Source organism: Phacochoerus africanus, chromosome 1, assembly GCF_016906955.1.
Source record: "Phacochoerus africanus isolate WHEZ1 chromosome 1, ROS_Pafr_v1, whole genome shotgun sequence".
NCBI classification, from domain to species: domain Eukaryota; kingdom Metazoa; phylum Chordata; class Mammalia; order Artiodactyla; family Suidae; genus Phacochoerus; species Phacochoerus africanus.
In genome coordinates, this window is record NC_062544.1 from 84,923,241 (window position 1) to 84,941,765 (window position 18,525).

Sequence of the window (18,525 nt, forward strand, 5' to 3'; positions counted from 1 at the left end):
CCCCTCTCTAGGAATGTGGTCAGCAGAAAAGGAGAACAGAAAGCTGACTTGAGAGATGGTAATCCAGAATGTATTCTAAGGAGCTTTTAATATACTTTAATAGTCTTCCCAAAACTTTATGTTTCAACTGAGGGCAAAAGTTAAGTTCAACAGTTAAAAAACAAAAACAAAAACACCAAAACAAGCAAACAAACAAAAAACCCTCAGCAATATCAAAAAGTATTTCTGCCTCACATAATTATATAGAACTTTTAGGGACAAAACATTTCCACTCAAGCATATTCATAAAATCAGAGTTAGAACAAATTCATGCCTATCAGTTTAAAGATCAAAAAATAAAAATAATTTTGCTAAAGAAGCTTAAAAAAGGCTTAACAGTGCCACAATAAAAAAATACACATTCGTATTGACAGAAATTTGATTTTAGCTTAAAGCTTAAAATATATACTCCAAAGTACAGCTTTTATGAAACCATAGAATACTACAAAATATATCATTTATTCACAGAAACAAATTAAACAGACCAGAATCTGATTACATTTTATACTCCTAATCCTGTAATACAACTTGCAAACATCAGGTTATATTGACTTTTATGATATTTAAAGCTTAATAATTTAATGATTTATCTAATTTTAATTTATACTTTTAAACCACTTTGAGCATCCTAAGGTACCACTGGAGATCATCACAGTGGTCCCGGTTAAGTCAAATAGTAATTACAGAGCTTTCAGTTTAGAGATGAGATAATTTTTAATTATTGAATGTAGCACTTAAGGTACCATACTTATTATGCTGCTCATTAAATGGTTATTGAAAGCTAAAATGTAATTTTAATGACAGCTACCTATTTTTCTTTGCACATTTTATAGCTGACAGATTAGTCAAGAATGTTGGTTCTCTTCAAAATCTTTTAGAAGGATGAGAATTAATCTGAGTCCACTTACTAAACTTTTAAGTCTAGCCTTTTTCCAAAATATTTTCAGATTTCTTTCATTAAGCAAAAATCCTAAAATGGATTACAGCATCTGAAAATATTGCCAAAGTTTAGAGAAGAAAATAGTCCAAAACACTTAAATGTTTAAGATCAATCTAGTTGAGTATATTTTGTTAACTCTTTGAAAACATGGGTACCATCAGATGACTCATACAACATACTTCATTTTCTTTTTAAAAAAATTAATGGCATCATCGTAAATAAACTAAAAAGATTTAAGGAAAATTAGTCTCTCTCTTACTAAATGAAAATTTCCTACAACACATGTTATTTAACAGCTTGCAGACATTTCCTGTGAAACGTTCTGTAATCAGCATAGAATAAGTACCATATCATACATTCAAAACATGAGCTTTCTTTCTCTTTAAAACTAAAGATTATGATTACTTAAATAAATAAAATCTCAACAAAAGAATATTTCTTGCCCTCTGCTGACATTTATCGTATCAAATATAAAATACTTCAAATAATTAATTAGACTTTCAGTTGTGTAAACAAGGTTTTGACATCAAAATATATCATGAAGGTTTTCTTCATTTTATATCTGTTCAGAAATGAATATATCACATTAAATGTAAACTTCAAAGGATGGTGATAAGAGGAAAAAGGAAGTTTTTCTGTCTCAAAAACAAACCAAATAAGGAGTACAATTGTTTCTCTAAACAATATTAGAGAAAGATTTCAGAGTTAGCTATACGGGAAAAAGGCAATAAAGTTTTGAAGTGGGAAAAACTGCTTTGTTCCTTCAATCCTCTAGTTGAAATTAATTATAGCAAATGTTTATGAAAACATCTGTTACTTACAGTTGTAATTCTTAACTTTAGTATGGATGATTCCATACACTTATTTTGGAAGGAAACTGTCTGACAACTGAAAGGTTTACAAAAAACAGAATTCTGTTGTAATTCTGGAAAAGTGAATATACAGTGTCCCATATCCTACAGGGGTTTTCATTTGTCTCAAACACTTGAAGGGGCTTAAAACTGGTAACTAGGAGAATTCAAAGACAAAAGGAATGGTTCATTTTTCATTTAAACTGTTATACAATAAAAACATATCTGTATCACAAGAAAAAAACAACTGAAAATTAAAAACAAATGTTACTCTACTACCAAATTTGGGGCTAAGTATAATAAACTAAGTATTAATTTTAATAGATAGTTTCATAAGTCTAATGCCAATACAATCATGGGAAGGTATGTGCAGTGTTCCCGAAAAATAACAACAGAGGGTGCAAGAGAGTTTAATATGATGTTAGTTGCTGTTATTCTTGAACTAAGTTGACAGGTAGCTGTAACTATAACAAGGATGAATAGGTTGTTTTCAGATCCTTCTCACTCTTTCTCTCACAACCACACACATCCACACACATGGGTGCATGCATAAATACATTATTAAAGTAATCTCACACAAAGAAAAGACCTTTAAATAATGGAACAGCACAAATACTTAAATGAGTATTAGACTCCCTTTCACTTCCTAGAAAAGTAATTTAACAACAGAGCAAACTTTTATTCAAGTACAATTGTGACCTTAAAGGTATTTCAATATTTAATATAAATTAGTCAATAGATTTAGAAAATTTTAAATACATAAATTATATACAATATATAACACGCATAAATTTTTTTTTGGTTCTGCCTGCAGCATGCACAAGTTCCTAGACCAGGGATTGAACCCATGCTGCAGCAGCAACCTGAGCTCCTGCAGTGACAATGCTGGATCCTCAACCCAGTGAGCCACAAGGGAACTCTTAACATAGAAATTTTATAGGTCGCCATATATATGCATAACACTGTACAACATATATATTTATAGGAACAATTCATCAATTACCTGTGATCACTATGGTTTGAAATTTACATAACACGTTCATTTCTCATTAGTTTGTAAAATGAGTTCATAACATTCACAATTAAAATAAGTTGATTTGAAAAAAATGATCATATAGTTATACTACTTTTAATGAGGATACAAAGAGCATAGTATTTTCCATTAGTGATTTCTAACATACATGTATCTAACTTATTAAGCCAGTAATAGGTATAATGATGACTTAAATTTCAAAAATAGGATAAATTAAATTTGGACTCCTGTTAGGTTTTTAGCTGTAGTCATGTTTAGCTAAAGGCATTTACAATATCTGTCATTGCACTGTTGAGAAACCATGCTAAACAAAGGTTTACAATAGATTTCTATAGTAGTTTTTGAATGCATAAACATCTGCTTCATGAAGGGAGAACCAAGATTTTAAACTAGGTTAGGTTAAAAACAACCAGAATAATGCTATAAATAAGCACACCCACTCAACTGTATCTTGATTTTACTTGTAAAAAATCCAGTTTTAGAGTATCACATCACATTGTAGGAATTTAGAAATGTACTACATAATTTTTGAAAATGTTGATCTCTGAATCATTAGAGAAATGTCATTAAATGTGTGTAATGAATATGTAATAACAAAGGGAAAATATTTGGTTCAAACTGAGTTGAAAACAAAGCTATGGGTAGCCACATTTCAGTTTTGATAGGATAATATGGCATAAATAAATAGCATAATCACCTAAAAACCTTTGTGTCTTTTAAATGAATTTGGATTACTATTGAAATGTTTTGGTTAAATTTAAAATCCCATTCAAAGTGAATGATTTTTTAAAAATCTACAAATTAGAGTATATTCCTGTGTTGACATACAATCAAGGCACAGCATAATAAGCCAACATCATCTATGAAAACATTAGCCCAAAAGGATGGTACCTCATTTCAGGAATCAGGTAAACAACAGTCTCTCTAGGCTAATTACTTATACTAAAAATCTAAGACTACCCACTAGGTCCAGGAGCCAGTGGCTCAAGTAAATATAGGAAATGTGTTTGTTTAATAATTTTTCATTTTGTCTACTATTGTTAATTTATCTAGAGTCTAATGATTTAATGGCCAGCCTTGGTTCTCTATATAATATTTTCAAATTACTAGTTTAGATAATGAAATGCAGATGTGAAACATACATAGGAACTATTTTAAATAAATAATATTTCAAGTGGACAATTTAAATTCAAGAAGCTTAATACTTCTGTTATTTCTGTTAAACAGAATTCTTTTTAAAAAGAAAGCAGAGTGACATTAGCAGAGAGGCAGAATATATAACTCCAAATTTTCATCCTCCCACAGAATCACTGGAAAAAAAGCAAGTATCATAACCAATTTTGTGATGACTCTGGATAATGGTCAAAGAACCAAATGAACAATGAATCAAGAAAAAGGCAACATGAAAGCTCTGTGGAGTTTTTACTTGCCTACTCTACCCTCTCCCTAGATTAGCAGCAATCCTGAAAAGGAAGCTAGTTCCCAGAGTGAGAGAATAAGATCTGGTTCTAGAGGGAGCAGAGCTGACCATATTTGCAAAATATTGTGTACATGAATTCTAACTTGCTAGAAGCTACCTGAAGAAATGACATAAGACATTCATCCTTTTTTCATGTAACTAAAAACAAAGGGGAAAAAATGGTGGGCATTGCTTTTGAACACACTGCAAATTAAATTAAGAGCCAGCAGATGCCTGGGGCAAAAGATTATAATTGAAACATAAAATAGACCACCTAAGGCCTGGAAGAAAATGCTAGCAAGAGTTTCTTTGAGCAATTAAAACATTCAAAAGCACCCATGTATAAAGTGAGTGTAGAAAGCCATGCATGTGCCCAGAGCAAGATGCAAGATGACATAGAAACTGAAAAGACCGTAAGTTTCCACCTACAACTGACCAAAGCAAACCTGGCCAATGATGAAAGACCGCAGCAGCACAAAACCAAAAGACAAAGAGAAGTTTGGGGATTTGTTGTTTTCTGTTTTAGCTCCTGGCATTCAAAAACCATCTGTCAAAATCCTAGCTGAAGACAACCTAAGAAATAAAGACTTTAGGTATTCCTGTTGTGGCTCGGCAGTAACGAACCCGACTAGTGTCCATGAGGATATGAGTTCAATCCCCGGCCTTGCTCAACTGGTTAAGGATCTGGCATTGTCGTGAGCTATGGTGTATGTCACAGATGTGGCTTAGATCCCGTGTTGCTGTGGCTATGGCGTAGGCCAGCAGCTGTAGCTCTGACTCGACCCCTAACCTGGGAACTTCCAAATGCCACCAAATATGGTCCTAAAAAGCAAAAAAAGAAGAAAAAAAAAAGAAATAAAGACTTTAGTGACTACATATGTCAAAAATAAGTCTTTGCAAAATTAAAAAAATATATATATTTCAGGAAAATAACCAGATGGACTGAAAGAGTCTTCAAGGAATATAAAAAATAGCTAACCCTGGAAAAGGAGAGAATCTGATTTCTACAGTTAACAAATTATAATATTCAAAGATCAGGCTGTTAACAACAAAAAAACAGGAAGCATGGCTCAAAAAAGAACAAAAATAAATTGAGAGAAACTATCCCTTAGAAATCTAAAAATTGGATTTACTAGACAAAGACATTCTATCAACTATCTTAAGGCTATTCAAAGAACAAAAAGAAAACCTGGACAAAAAAGGAAACAAATCATGTTGAGAATAAATCAACAAAATTAGAATATCAATACAGAAGTAGACATTTCAAAAGGAAATAGAATTTCTGGAGCTGAAAAATACAGTAGTTGAATTGGAAAATTCACTAGAGAAGCTCAACAACAGGTCTGAGAAGGCTGAAGACAGAAATAACAAATTTGAATGTAGGACAACTGATATTATGGAGTCTGAGGAGCAAAAACAGAAAAGAAAAAAAAAAGATATACAGGAAAGAGAGCCTAAGAGACCTGTGTGACATCACCAAGCACATCAATATATGCATTATGAAAGTCTCAGAAATAGGAGACAAAGAGAGAGGAACAAAGAATATTTGAAGAAAATTCCCAAATTGGATGAAAGACAAAAATTTACAAATCCAATAGGTTCAATTAACTCTAGATGAGGATTAACTCAGAGACTTTTAAGTGGTTTTAAAAAGGCTATCAACCAAGAATTTTATATCTAGCAAAATGCTCCTTTGAAAATGAGTGAAAAGACATTCCTAGAGATACACAGAAGGTATGAGACTAGACAGTCCCTGAAAGAAAAGCTAATGGCAGACTTTCAGGTTGAAAGGAAAGAACACTACACAGGAACTCAAAGCTATGGGAAGAAAGAAAGATCTCTGGTATAGATAAAAATGTGAGCAAAATAAAGCCAGTATTATTGTATTTAAAGTCTGTAATGCCACACTTCATTTCTAAAAGATATTTAAAAAGATAAAAATAATTATAAATAGATACTACTGAGCAAAAATGTATAAAAAGGTAATTTATGACATAACATAAAAGGAAAATGGACACTGCAATACAGATCAGATATTCTGTATGCTACGGAGTTAAGGTTGGCTATCAACTTGAAGTAGACTGTTAAAAATATAGGATTTAAATGTAATCCCTATGATAACCACAAAAAAAAAGCATAGCTAAAAAATTATATGACAGGAAATGAGAAGGGAACCAAAATGGTTACTACAAAAACAACAGCAGCAGTAGGAACAAAAAGCTAAACACAAGAAAAAGCACTAATGGAGGAGATGAGGGGAAATAGGTATAAAACATACAGAAAACAAGAGTAATTCCACAGGAGTAAATTCTTTCTTCTGGGTAGTTACTTTAAATGTACATGGATTAAATTTTCCAATCAAAAGGCAGAGATTAGCAAAAATGGACATAAGAAAACCATGGTAAAAGTATACGTTGTCTACAAGAGATGCATTTAAGATCCAAAGAAAAGTATGAAAAAGATATTTCATGTAAAAATAACAAACAAACAAAAAAAACTTTGACTATATTTAAGTCAAATTGTTACAACAAAGAAGTACATTATATATTGATAAAAGGATCAATACATGAAGAAGATATAACAATTACAAACATATATGTGGCAAATGACAGAATATGATAATATATGAAACAAATATTGATAGACTTGGGGGAAGAAGCAGACAGTTCTACAATAAAAATTGACAAATCGTCTAGAGAGAAGATCAGGAAGGAAACGGAGGACTTGAATAAGATTGTAAACCAAGGAGACCCAAGAGACATGTATAGCGCACTCTAGACAACAACACAATACACCATCTTCTCAAGGGTGGCATATTCTCCATAGGTTAAGGCATAAAATCAGTCTCAATATATTAAAAAAGACTGAAGTTATGTAAAGTACCTTCTCTGACTATAAAGGAATAGAGCTAGACGTCAATTTCTGAGGGAAAACTGGAAAATTCTGAAGTACAGTAGATGCAAACGTGTGTTCCTATAGATACGAAGGCAGACAAACAGATAAATATGTAGGTAGGATCTATATAAACACACAGTAGTTAGAAATTTTAAGAAAAAAAATACTGACAATGAACTTCCATTAAACTTTAATTTCCAATGAAAGAACACTTAATGAATTTATGAAGAAGAGGCATAGGATCATGATTAAAAGCTAAGGTTTGAGCAAAATGGACCTGAGTACATGCTTTACCATTTACTTACTTGTTATTTAATTGGTCAATATTTCAGTGTCCTCATCTATAAAATGAAGATAACAGTTTCTACCACAAAGCGTGGTTATGAGGATTAGATAAGTGCAAGCAAAGAGTTTAGTGTAGCATTTAGATATAATTATATTTAGGACAATACTTATATTTAGCACAGTATAAGTCCTCAGTAAATGTTAGCTGTAGTTGTTATAAACATTTTAATCAGTGAATGTGTTTAAAATACTGAATCTAGCAAAGGGATAAAAGCGTAAGTCTATTAGTTCTACGAGAGAGAATAAACTTATTCATAATATAAATAACTGAAAACTCTAACTCTTCTTAATGATTACAAAGTATCATTTCTGAGAGAATTTACAATTAATAAAGTTTATTTCATGAATTTTACAGCTCTGTGCAAGATTTGTGGTATCTATATATTATTATAAGAAGAGTTAGAGTTTTCAGTTATTTATATTATGAATAAATTTATTTTCTCTCATAGAACTAACAGATATATGCTTTTTTTTTTTTTTTTAAAGGGCTGAAATCACAGCATATGGAGGTTCCAAGGCTAGGGGTTGAATCGGAGCTACCACTGCCAACCTATGACAGAGCCACAGCAATGCCAGATCTGAACCACACCTGCAACCTACACCACAGCTCACAGCAACACCAGATCCTTAACCCATTAAGCGAGACCAGGGATCAAACCTACAACCTCATGGTTCCTAGTCAGATTTGTTTCCACTGCGCCATGATGGGAACTCCGAGATTTGTGGTATTTTTAATATCTTTCCTGATGATGATCATACCAAATACTGAATATGATAAATAGAAAGAGAGCGAAGAAACAGTAAAATTAAATAAAATTAGAGCCTTGAAATATAAAGTCGTCTAATCTATGAGCTTAATGTTTCCTGGTATTGACAAAATGTAGAAGGAATTAAAACTATAGTCAATCTAGTAATAAGCTAAAACTATCACATATATAAGAAAGTATACAATATTACACATACATCAGAATAAAACAAGTAAGATTTCATTAATGAGTTTGAGACTGAATGAAAACAAGGCCTAATTCCAAAGATAATCACAAATAATAACTACCCGATTTAAATTAACATGTATTAATAAATACAACTGTTTCCATTTATTATGATTGTCATTTGGGGGCATACTGTCATCTCTCCAAGGCATTCCATGAGCTTAAAGCTACCCGATGTCTTAGAAAAAAAAAAGCAGACCAGGAATCAATGAAATAAAGAGAGTTTCAATGCAAAATTAACCTCTCTGGATCCTTCCATTCACATCTGTAACAAAGAGGGGTAGGATCAGATTAGATCAAGCTCCTGAACATACTGATCATCCAAATCACATGGGGAGGTTTACAGGGTCTGTATGTATGTGCATTGGTGGGGGGGGGGGGCGCAGTGCAGGGTGGAGGTGGTGGGGTGTTTCTAGGAGAAAAAGAGTTTGAAAAAAAGGATGAGGTTGGGATAAAATCTCATCCTTTGGGATGGGATCCTCTATTTTAAAAGGTTTCCTAGATTATTGTGAGGACCCAAAAGTTTTTCCTAATACAAGATACTAAACTTCTACTGTGCTAAAAAGTGACAGTCTCCTATAGAAGGCAATTTAATTTGCCCCAAATAGGGAGAGTGTCTTATGTGTAGTCATTTACTATGAACTACAAATGAGGTACAAGCTTGGATCTCATTTTCCAGCAGTAGTATTGGACTGCTTTGAGATATGCCAATTATGTACATTACCCTAATATGATCAGTTGCATGTACTGATTATCAAGGGAGGGTGAGGAATGAAGATGCCAAGTCGAACACTGCTACAGGACTATGCGGTCCTCCCGTGGATCACCTGGGCTTCAAAAGTACCTTTCTTAGAGTTAGTTAATAAAAGCACCTTTATTAGAGTTACATAATGCCAATGCTATAATTGACAATTACAAAGCAGGATTTTTAGTAATTAGGTAAACATTATAAATTTTAAAAAGAGCTTCCTCAGAAGTAAATGTGTTTACAAAGAATATCTGAAAATATTTCTCCAAGTTTAAAACCTGGAGAAAGAGTATAAAGGCCAAGGATAATTATTATATAATTTGCCCCTTGCTTCATTATGTTTTTAACAAAAATACAAATAACGACCTGGTTTGAATTTTGACTGACATTTTGTTACTAGTCTTACACAAGTTTTAATGAAAACCTCGCATTCACAAAAGAATAAGCAAACAAACAAAAACACACAGTAGCTTCTCAAGGAGAATCTATTTGATACCTAGGGAATTCTCAACCTGACATCAAATTATCTGTTCAGTGCCTAAATAATATAGCACAAATAATATACTTATTATTTGCTAAATAAAAGTTTATCTGCTATTGAAACCTTATTTCATTTTCTATAAATCTTTTAAATAATAACTAGAAAATATGCATAAAATCAATAGTGAAAACAAGAATTGCTCAATAAGTGCTAGAACCTTGAAGACTGTTTAAAAGCAATTAGACAAGACCTTATAAAATGTAAAGAAACCATTAACCCCAAGTACTTAACTTTAGATAGTTAATTGTTTCTTTTTCTTTTTTACAACTGCATCTGCAGCACATAGAAGTTCCTTCACTAGGGGATGAAATGGAGCTGCAGCTGTAGGCCTACACCACAGCCACGGCAACATCAGATCCGAGCTGCACCTGTGACTTACAGCTTGCAGCAATGCCGCATCCTTAACCTTCTGAGTGAGGCCAGGAATCGGACCCGCATCCTAACAGAGACAACATCAGAATTTTGACCCACTGAGCCACAATAAAAACTCCTAAATAATTAATATTAAATATCTTATTTTTTTGATGTAAAAAACTAAAGTGGGAGCTATTTTAAAAATATAAATTACCATCCACCAACCAAGGTAAATCATTCATTTTTGTCTTTTAAATGATAACTGAAAAAGATCTTATGTCAAAGATTAACCTAAAAAGCATAACTGGCATTCTAACTATAAAGTCCCAAAGCTCAGGTGAAACACCAAGGGTAAATATTCTCAAACTTATCTTAATTTTAAGTACAATTTACTACACTAAATCACACTAAAATATAGAAATCTAAAATCCTCAAAACATCAAAAATGTTCAAGTGTTTACCATTTTCTCCACATAAAAATTTCAAAAATATTTTGATTCATAAAAATGTTTTATTTCATAAATTATTTGTTTTGACATTAAAGAATTATACTAAAATCTGATTTTAAAGAAAAGTGCTAAATATATAAATTCATTTCTATTTATCGTTTTGTGACAAAGTCAATTATGAGTAAAATTATTTTTAAACAATAATAACTAAAAATATTTAAATGACTTTAAATTTGCTAGGAAATGTATAACATACAAAATTAAACTATCCTTTTAGAGTATTAAAAATATTACTCAAAGTAGTTATGGGTGGAGTATTTTAACCAAAATAACAAATTTAGTTACCTAGACAAGCAGTAAATGGTCTAGTTAATAAATGCATTTATGTACTAATTCAAACTTCTAGTCATGCATCTGGATCGTGTGACAGCTTTTCCACTTTTTTTATTCTTTCAGCAATCATCTGTTAAGCACCTCTGATATTTTAGCACTAGTGATACAGTCAAAAGCAGAAGGTCAAAACATACCCCTGACATCCTGGAGTATGCTGACAGTTCAGCAGAAGAGAGGGACAGTCAAAGCAATGTACAATGACACCTTTCAAAACAGTTATAAAGTGACACAGCCTCTTGTACAATAACATTTGAGAGAAGAGTGGTGCCTGACAAAAGGAGAGCACCCCACTAGAGATCTGCATGTGCCAAAAATCTTCGAAGGCCAGGCTAAGGATTTTTGTCCATATGAAGTTAGAGAAAGAAGGATTTTGAGCAAAAGTGGAACATGATACAGTTTGCAGTTTTTAAAAGGTCACTTGAACTTCAGGGAGGTAGCAATCTGAGTATGGGTATAGGGGGAAGAAGAGTGGATGAAGGGAGATAGAATAAGAAGCCTGCATAGTTCAAGTGAAAAAGATGATGGAATAGTCATATTGATGACACTGTTCTCGTACCATCTTAGGTATAGCAATTAACCATTTTTAAAACTCATTGATATTATTTGCTGGGAGGATACTATGTGCCAGGCACTGTTCTAGGACATGGAAGTACCAACAGGGAACAAAAGAGAAAGAAATATGTATGTTGGGGCAGGGAGAAAAACAAACAAAAAGTACTTATAATAAATAAATTCTGATAATCATAAAACTGAAAAAGAAAATACAACAGGATAATGTGGCAGTGACCACAGGAAGAGGTAAGATCTGATGAGATTCTAGTTACAGGAAAAAAATTAGCCATCTATGGGAAAAGGCACAACATGCAAAGGTCCTACAGCAGAGGATGGCTTAAGGGAAAAAAGGCCAAGGTGGCTGGAAAGCTAGAGGTAGAGTGGTATGAGATGAGTTCTGTGGGACAAGGAGGAGTCATAAAACCTGGGGTTTTATAGGGAGGAAGTCTAGATTTTAGATGTACAATGAAAAGCCATCATAACATTTCAAAATGATGAAAAAGATTATTTTCTTCATACTTGTTATTTTAGCTGAAATGTGAAGATTAAATTGAAGGGTGGCAGGGGCAAGACCAGAGCTAAGAGATCAGTTAGGATCTGGGTCATAAGATAACCTGACAAAACAGAGAAACAACTACATGCTTAGCTCTAAGACAGTATTATAAATAAGGATTTGACAATTGAATTCCTTTGAAATAATCTGAAATTATTTCCATGGTGGAAAAGGAAATAACTGTTTCTAATATTTTATTCCCATATACAGTTAATTTGATCATTAATAATTTTATTTTTCTAAGCTGCTTTCTACATAGATCAGTAATTATTTTGGCTTCTAAATAAGACTGACACCTGAATCACACACACAAAAAGAAGATGAAACAGTAAAACTGCACATTACAGATTACTAGTAGGATTTGCAATCCTGTTCAACATGGAGGACGACTGCAAACCTCTCTCTCCCACTAATTACAACTAAGAACTCCAGGCAAAGTACAAAAATCAACTTCTTGAGGGCTCTGAAAAGTAAATACCAGCAGGTAATTTGGATAAGGGAGTCAAAGATACAAGAGTGGTAAGTTTTCTGTTTTGTTTTTGTTTTCCTCTTTTTATAATATTATAGCTTTGAGCTCAGGTCAGGCTGAATCTGAAAACTACATAGCAGATATGGAAAGCAAAAAATCCCCATCCCATTTTTCTGAGACAGAGAAAATAACCCTTTCCCCTTTCTTTACTTCCAACCTTCCAACAAGACCAAACTAACAGAGTTCTATTGCCACAGTGGGTTAGTGGTAGCAGTAAGGAAGATGGCAATCTTACAGAAAACTAGGAAAATGGGGCCTCTGTTGTGTGAACAATGAGTGGGGAATTACCATTATTTTTTCTTTTCTCTTCCTCTTACTAATTTGCCACAAAAGCAGGCCCTATGATGGCATGAAAGGCAAAAGCTTTGACAGAACAAGCCAGAGAGTGGACAAGGAGATTCTCTAATTCTGCATATGAACTGAAAAAAAAAAAAAAAAAAAAAGAAAGAAAGAAAAAAAAAATCCTGGGTTTACCCCCAAGCTGTATATGCTCAAAACTTACTCAACTAGAACAGCAAAGGCTTTGAGAATTGACCTACGATATAAACCATGACCAAAGTCCCAGATTAATGCCCTGAGAGTCACATGTAAGATGCAGGCTCAAAAAGCATAGAAAGGATTTTGAAAATTGAACTGAAATGGACCTACCACACAGAGAAGGTGAACCAGAACTTGTAGTCTGAACCTAATTGGGATGACTGCCTGTGAAAAGAAAAGAAGAGAAAGGAAAGGAAAGAAGAAAAGGGGGAGGGGAGACGGAGATAGGAAAGAAAAGATTTCTCCAGAGGATTGACAAGATCTATAGATACAAAGAAAAATATTCAAAATATTCAGGATACAATCCAAAATTACCTGATATACCCACAAATCAGGAAAATCTGGCCAACTCTCAAAGTATAATATAATCAATAGATTTTAATCCTGCGATGCCCCAGATGTAGGAATCAACAAAGATTTAAAGAAGATAATTATCACTTTTCCCCATGAAGCAAGAGCATACTCTTGGAATGAACAGACAACTTTACCATATAAAAAAAGAAACTTCTGGAGTTCCCGTCGTGGTGCAGTGGTTAATGAATCCGACTAGGAACCATGAGGTTGCGGGTTCGGTCCCTGCCCTTGCTCAGTGGGTTAAAGATCTGGCGTTGCCGTGAGCTGTGGTGTAGGTTGCAGACGCGGCTCGGATCCTGCGTTGCTGTGGCTCTGGCGTGGGCGGGCGGCTACAGCTCCGATTCAACCCCTAGCCTGGGAACCTCCATATGCCGCGGGAGCGGCCCAAGAAGTGGCCAAAAAGACAAAAAAAAAAAAGAAACTTTTTTTTTTTGGGGGGGGGGGCTGCACCCACAGCATATGGAGGTTCCCACAGCTACAGCAACATCAGATCTGAGCCAAGTCTGCCACCTACACCTCAGCTCACAGCAGTGCCGGATTCCTAACCCACTGAGTGGGCAAGGGATTGAAACCGCAACTCCATGGTTCCTAGTCAGATTCATTTCCGCTGTGCCATGATGCAAACTCCATTATTTTAAATACTTTTCATGACAAAATTTTAAATGGCTACATAACATAGCAATCAATGAATATTCTAAATTTATTTAACCATTCTATCCCTATTTTCATATTTAAAATCCTAAACAACTACACAATGAAAAATATCTCTGCATAAGTCACCTTAGTTACCTTAAAATACAAAATTTGTTGATATGACAGAAATTATCATGACATTGTAAATCAACTATAATTCAATAAAAATCCTAATGAAAAAACTAAAATTGCTACTACATCACAGACAGAAAACAAACAATAGTTATCAAAGGGGAAAGGGGCATTAATTAGGAGTTTGGGATTAATATATACGTGCTACTATGTATAAAATAGATAAAGAACAAAGTGCTACTGTATAGCACGGGGAATTATATTCAGTATCTTGTAATAACCTATAATGGAAAAGAAACTGAAAAAGAATATATATGTGTATACATAGCACATACAGAATATATGTAGTATATGTATATTATATAGAAATAACTGAATATGTAAACAGAATCACTTTGCCATTCACCTGAAAATAACACAACACTGTAAATCAACTATAGCTCAGTAAAAAAAATATAATAAGAATAAAATTGCTACATCAAGGACAAAAATTTAAATAAAATAAAAAACATTCAATTGGGTGATTAAAAACACTTTTAAAATTACAAAATTAACACAAATTGATAAAAATTACAAAACTAGGTCATGATTATTGCAGAAAACATTTGATTTCAGATTCATACAAAGAAGAAAATACAAAGTCACACATCATTCTACCATTGTCAGTATTTTATCAGATTTTGTCACTTTTTTATCGAAATACATTATATATGTTCTATAATTTAAATATAATACTATTTGTTAATAGTATTTTATAACAATTTACAATAGCTGCATAGAATCTGAAACAATAAATAATCCTTATGGCATAGGTCAAAATAATTATAAACCACCATTGCTACTCACATTACGGCATCCTATAAAAAACTGTCCAAGTAAGAAACAATATGATTAAAAGGCAATGCCTGAAAGATAAGTATCTGCATTTTGTAAACCTAGATTTAGTTATTAAAAGGTACTCATTGTTCCCCAAATCTACTTCTCCCTTTTCTCAGGCATATGGCAACCCAGCTACAGACTCTTTCACAGGTCCTTTAGTCCCAGATATAGCCCTCTATACCTAAGTGATAAGGAAAAATTCTATTTCAATTGTTCCAAAAAAATTCTGATGCCTTTTTCTTTGTTAGCCTTCTTTTCCCCATGGACTATAGCAATGGTCAATAACAGGGGCTAAATCAGGCCCAAAGAGTAGCTATCAACAGGTTAGAAAACAGCAGGTACTGGTAATGATGTGGAGAAACTGTAGCCCTCATACTTTGCTTAGGAATGTAAAATAGTGCAGCCACTTCAGAAAAGAGTGTGGTAATTTCATCAAAGTTAACCAAATTTACCATATGACCCAGCAATTCTACTCATAGAAATCAATCCAGGGGAAGTAAATATATATGCCTATATGAAGATCTATATTCAAATGTTTATAGCAGCATCGTTTATAATAGCCCCAAACAGAAAACAATACAAATAACTGTCAACCACTGAGTAAATAAAATAAAATGTGGTATATCCATACAATGACATATCCAGCAATGAAAAACAAATAAAATATTGCTACATGCGACAACATGGTCGGACCTTAAAAATGTTAACTGAAATAAACCTGACACAATCACATGTAATAATCCTTTCTCCCCTAATAATAATCCTTATTCTAAGGTCACTTAGATATTTATAGTTACCTCAGCTCTCTTTTGTGTAGTGTTTTCACAGTATAACTATCTCCTCTTTTTACCTTTTTCATGTCATTTGTATTAGTTTCCTATTGTTATAATAATAAATGATCATGAGCTTACTAGCTTAAGACAACACAAATACATTATCTCACAGTTCTGTAGGTCAGAATTCTAGAAAAGGTGTAAATGAGTTAAAATTAAGGTGTGAGTGGGGCTGTGTACCTTATTGGAGGCTCTAGGGAAGACTCTGTTTCCTTACTTACTCAGACGTTCAGAGAGCTTAGTTCCTCAACAAGTATCCACACAAACATCTGCAAAGATCTTCCTGTCATATAAAGTGACATATTCACAAGTTATGAAGGTTAGGGTATAAAAATATATGAGGGGGCATCATTTAGCATGCCACATCTTTTTATTTAAAGTGAGTATCCTATAGATAGTATATAATTGTTTCTTGCTTTTAAAAATCTTTTCTGACAATCTCTGCCTTTTAACTGGTGTGAATACACTATTCATATTAATGTGCTTATTGATACAGATGAATTAAAATATAGCACTCAACTACCTGTTTTTATCTGTTATTGTTCCATCTATCGCCCCGCCCCTCATTTTAAGCCGAGGATATTTTATGATTCCATTTGATCTCCCCTATTATATTATTATTTATCCTTCCGTAATACATTTTTTTAAATGGATATTCTAGAGCAGGGGTTGACAAACCATGGCATGCACATTAAATTTTACTAAAAGAGAATTACGCCCATTTGCTTATGTACTAAGGCTGCTTTCACACAACAATGGAAGTGTTGAGCAGTTGAAACAGAGGTCATAAAGGAAATAAGCCTTAAATATGTATTATACTGTCCTTTAAGAAAGTGTTTCCTGACCCCTGCTCTAGGTTTATAATATACATATTTAATTCATCAGAACCATCATCAAATAATATTATATCATCATAAGGAATGTCAGGACCTAACAACAGCATATTCTCAATGCTTTCCTCTCATCCCTTGTGCTATTTTTGTCATGTATTTCACTATTACATATGGTGTAAACACAAAATATTGCTTCTATTTTTGCTTCAGACAGTCATATTTTAGAGCAATTAAAAAGAAAAAAAAAGTTTTATTTTACTTTCACTTATTCCACTTTCAGTGTTCTCTTCTTTGTACAGATTCAAGTGTCTTTGTCCTATCATCTCCCTTCTGCCAGACAAACCCTCCTTTAACATTTCCTATAGGGTTGGTTTGTTAATAAATTCCAGTGTTTTCTGCGTATCTGGAAAAGTCTGTCAGTAATGTTTTTGTTAGTTTTCTGTTATTGTTATAACAATATTTTTTTCCAGATGATATTATTTTTCTTTTTCTTTCATCAGTTTGGAGAGGATATGACTATGTTTTAAAATTATTTATGTTTGTTTTCAGTATTTATTATACGTTGTGTTCTCTGGGCTTCTTAGGTATGTAGTTCAGTGTCTATCATTATTTATGGGAAATTATCAACCATTATTTTTTCAAATATTTCTTTTGAAGCTCTATTCTTCTGGGATACCAAGTACATGTATTATTTGACAGTGTCTCATGGTTTCTGGGTGTTCTGTTTGTTTCTTATTTCTCTTCATGTTTCAGTTTGGATAATTTCTATGGACATATTTTGAAGTTTGTTGATTCTTTTTTTGTCTGTGTCAACTGTACTGATTACTCTTGTTATAGACATGTTCTGTTACTGTGTTTTATATTTCTAGGATTTCAATTCAATTTGTTGATATAATTTTCATTTTTCCGCTGAAACTATCTATCTGATCTTCCATGTTTGTTTGGTACTCTTTTTTTTTTTTTTTTAATGGCTGCACCCACAGCATATGGAGGTTCCCAGCATATAGGGGTCCAATTGGAGCTATAGGTGCCAGCCTATGCCACAGCCACAGGAATGCCAGATCTGAGCCATGTGTGTGACCTACACCACAGCTTACAGCAACACCGGATCCCTAACCCACTGAGCAAGGCCAGGGATCAAACCCACATCCTCATGGATGCTAGTCGGGTTCGTTAACTGCTGAGCCACGATGGGAACTCCTGATCTTCCATGCTGACCAGCTTTTCCACTAGAGCCTTTAGCATGTAATTCATAGTTATTTAAATTTTCTTGAGAGACAGTGCCAACATCCCTGTCATAGCTGTGTCTGTCATAGCTGATGAGTGAGTGTCTCTTTTGAATGTTTTTGCTTTCTTTTGATCCTTTGCCTTCTCATTGCTTTTTACCTTTTTTTGAAGTTCTTACGTTTAACTGTTATCAATATGGTAATAAAGATTAAGGTGGTTTTTAAGCTTAAAGATGAGCACACACTTCCTTCTACTAGAACTTTAGCACAGGGGCTTGAGTTAATCTAATTAGGAATTGAGCTAGGTTTGAAACTTTTTACAAGTTTGGTTACACTTGGCTGCAAATTCCTATACTACTACAATGTGTTAGAGATGGGGAATTTAGTTTACCAAGGTTTTTTTTTTTTTTTTTAATTCTCATTAA

The 18,525-nt window shown here is 33.3% G+C and overlaps 1 protein-coding gene across 4 annotated transcripts in view; it reads right to left on the minus strand.

Annotated features, from left to right (window-relative positions):
• The window catches only part of TBC1D5 (TBC1 domain family member 5), a 537,689-nt gene that overhangs the window by 262,912 nt on the left and 256,252 nt on the right, over window positions 1-18,525 (minus strand). The gene's annotated exons all lie outside the window — the stretch shown is intronic.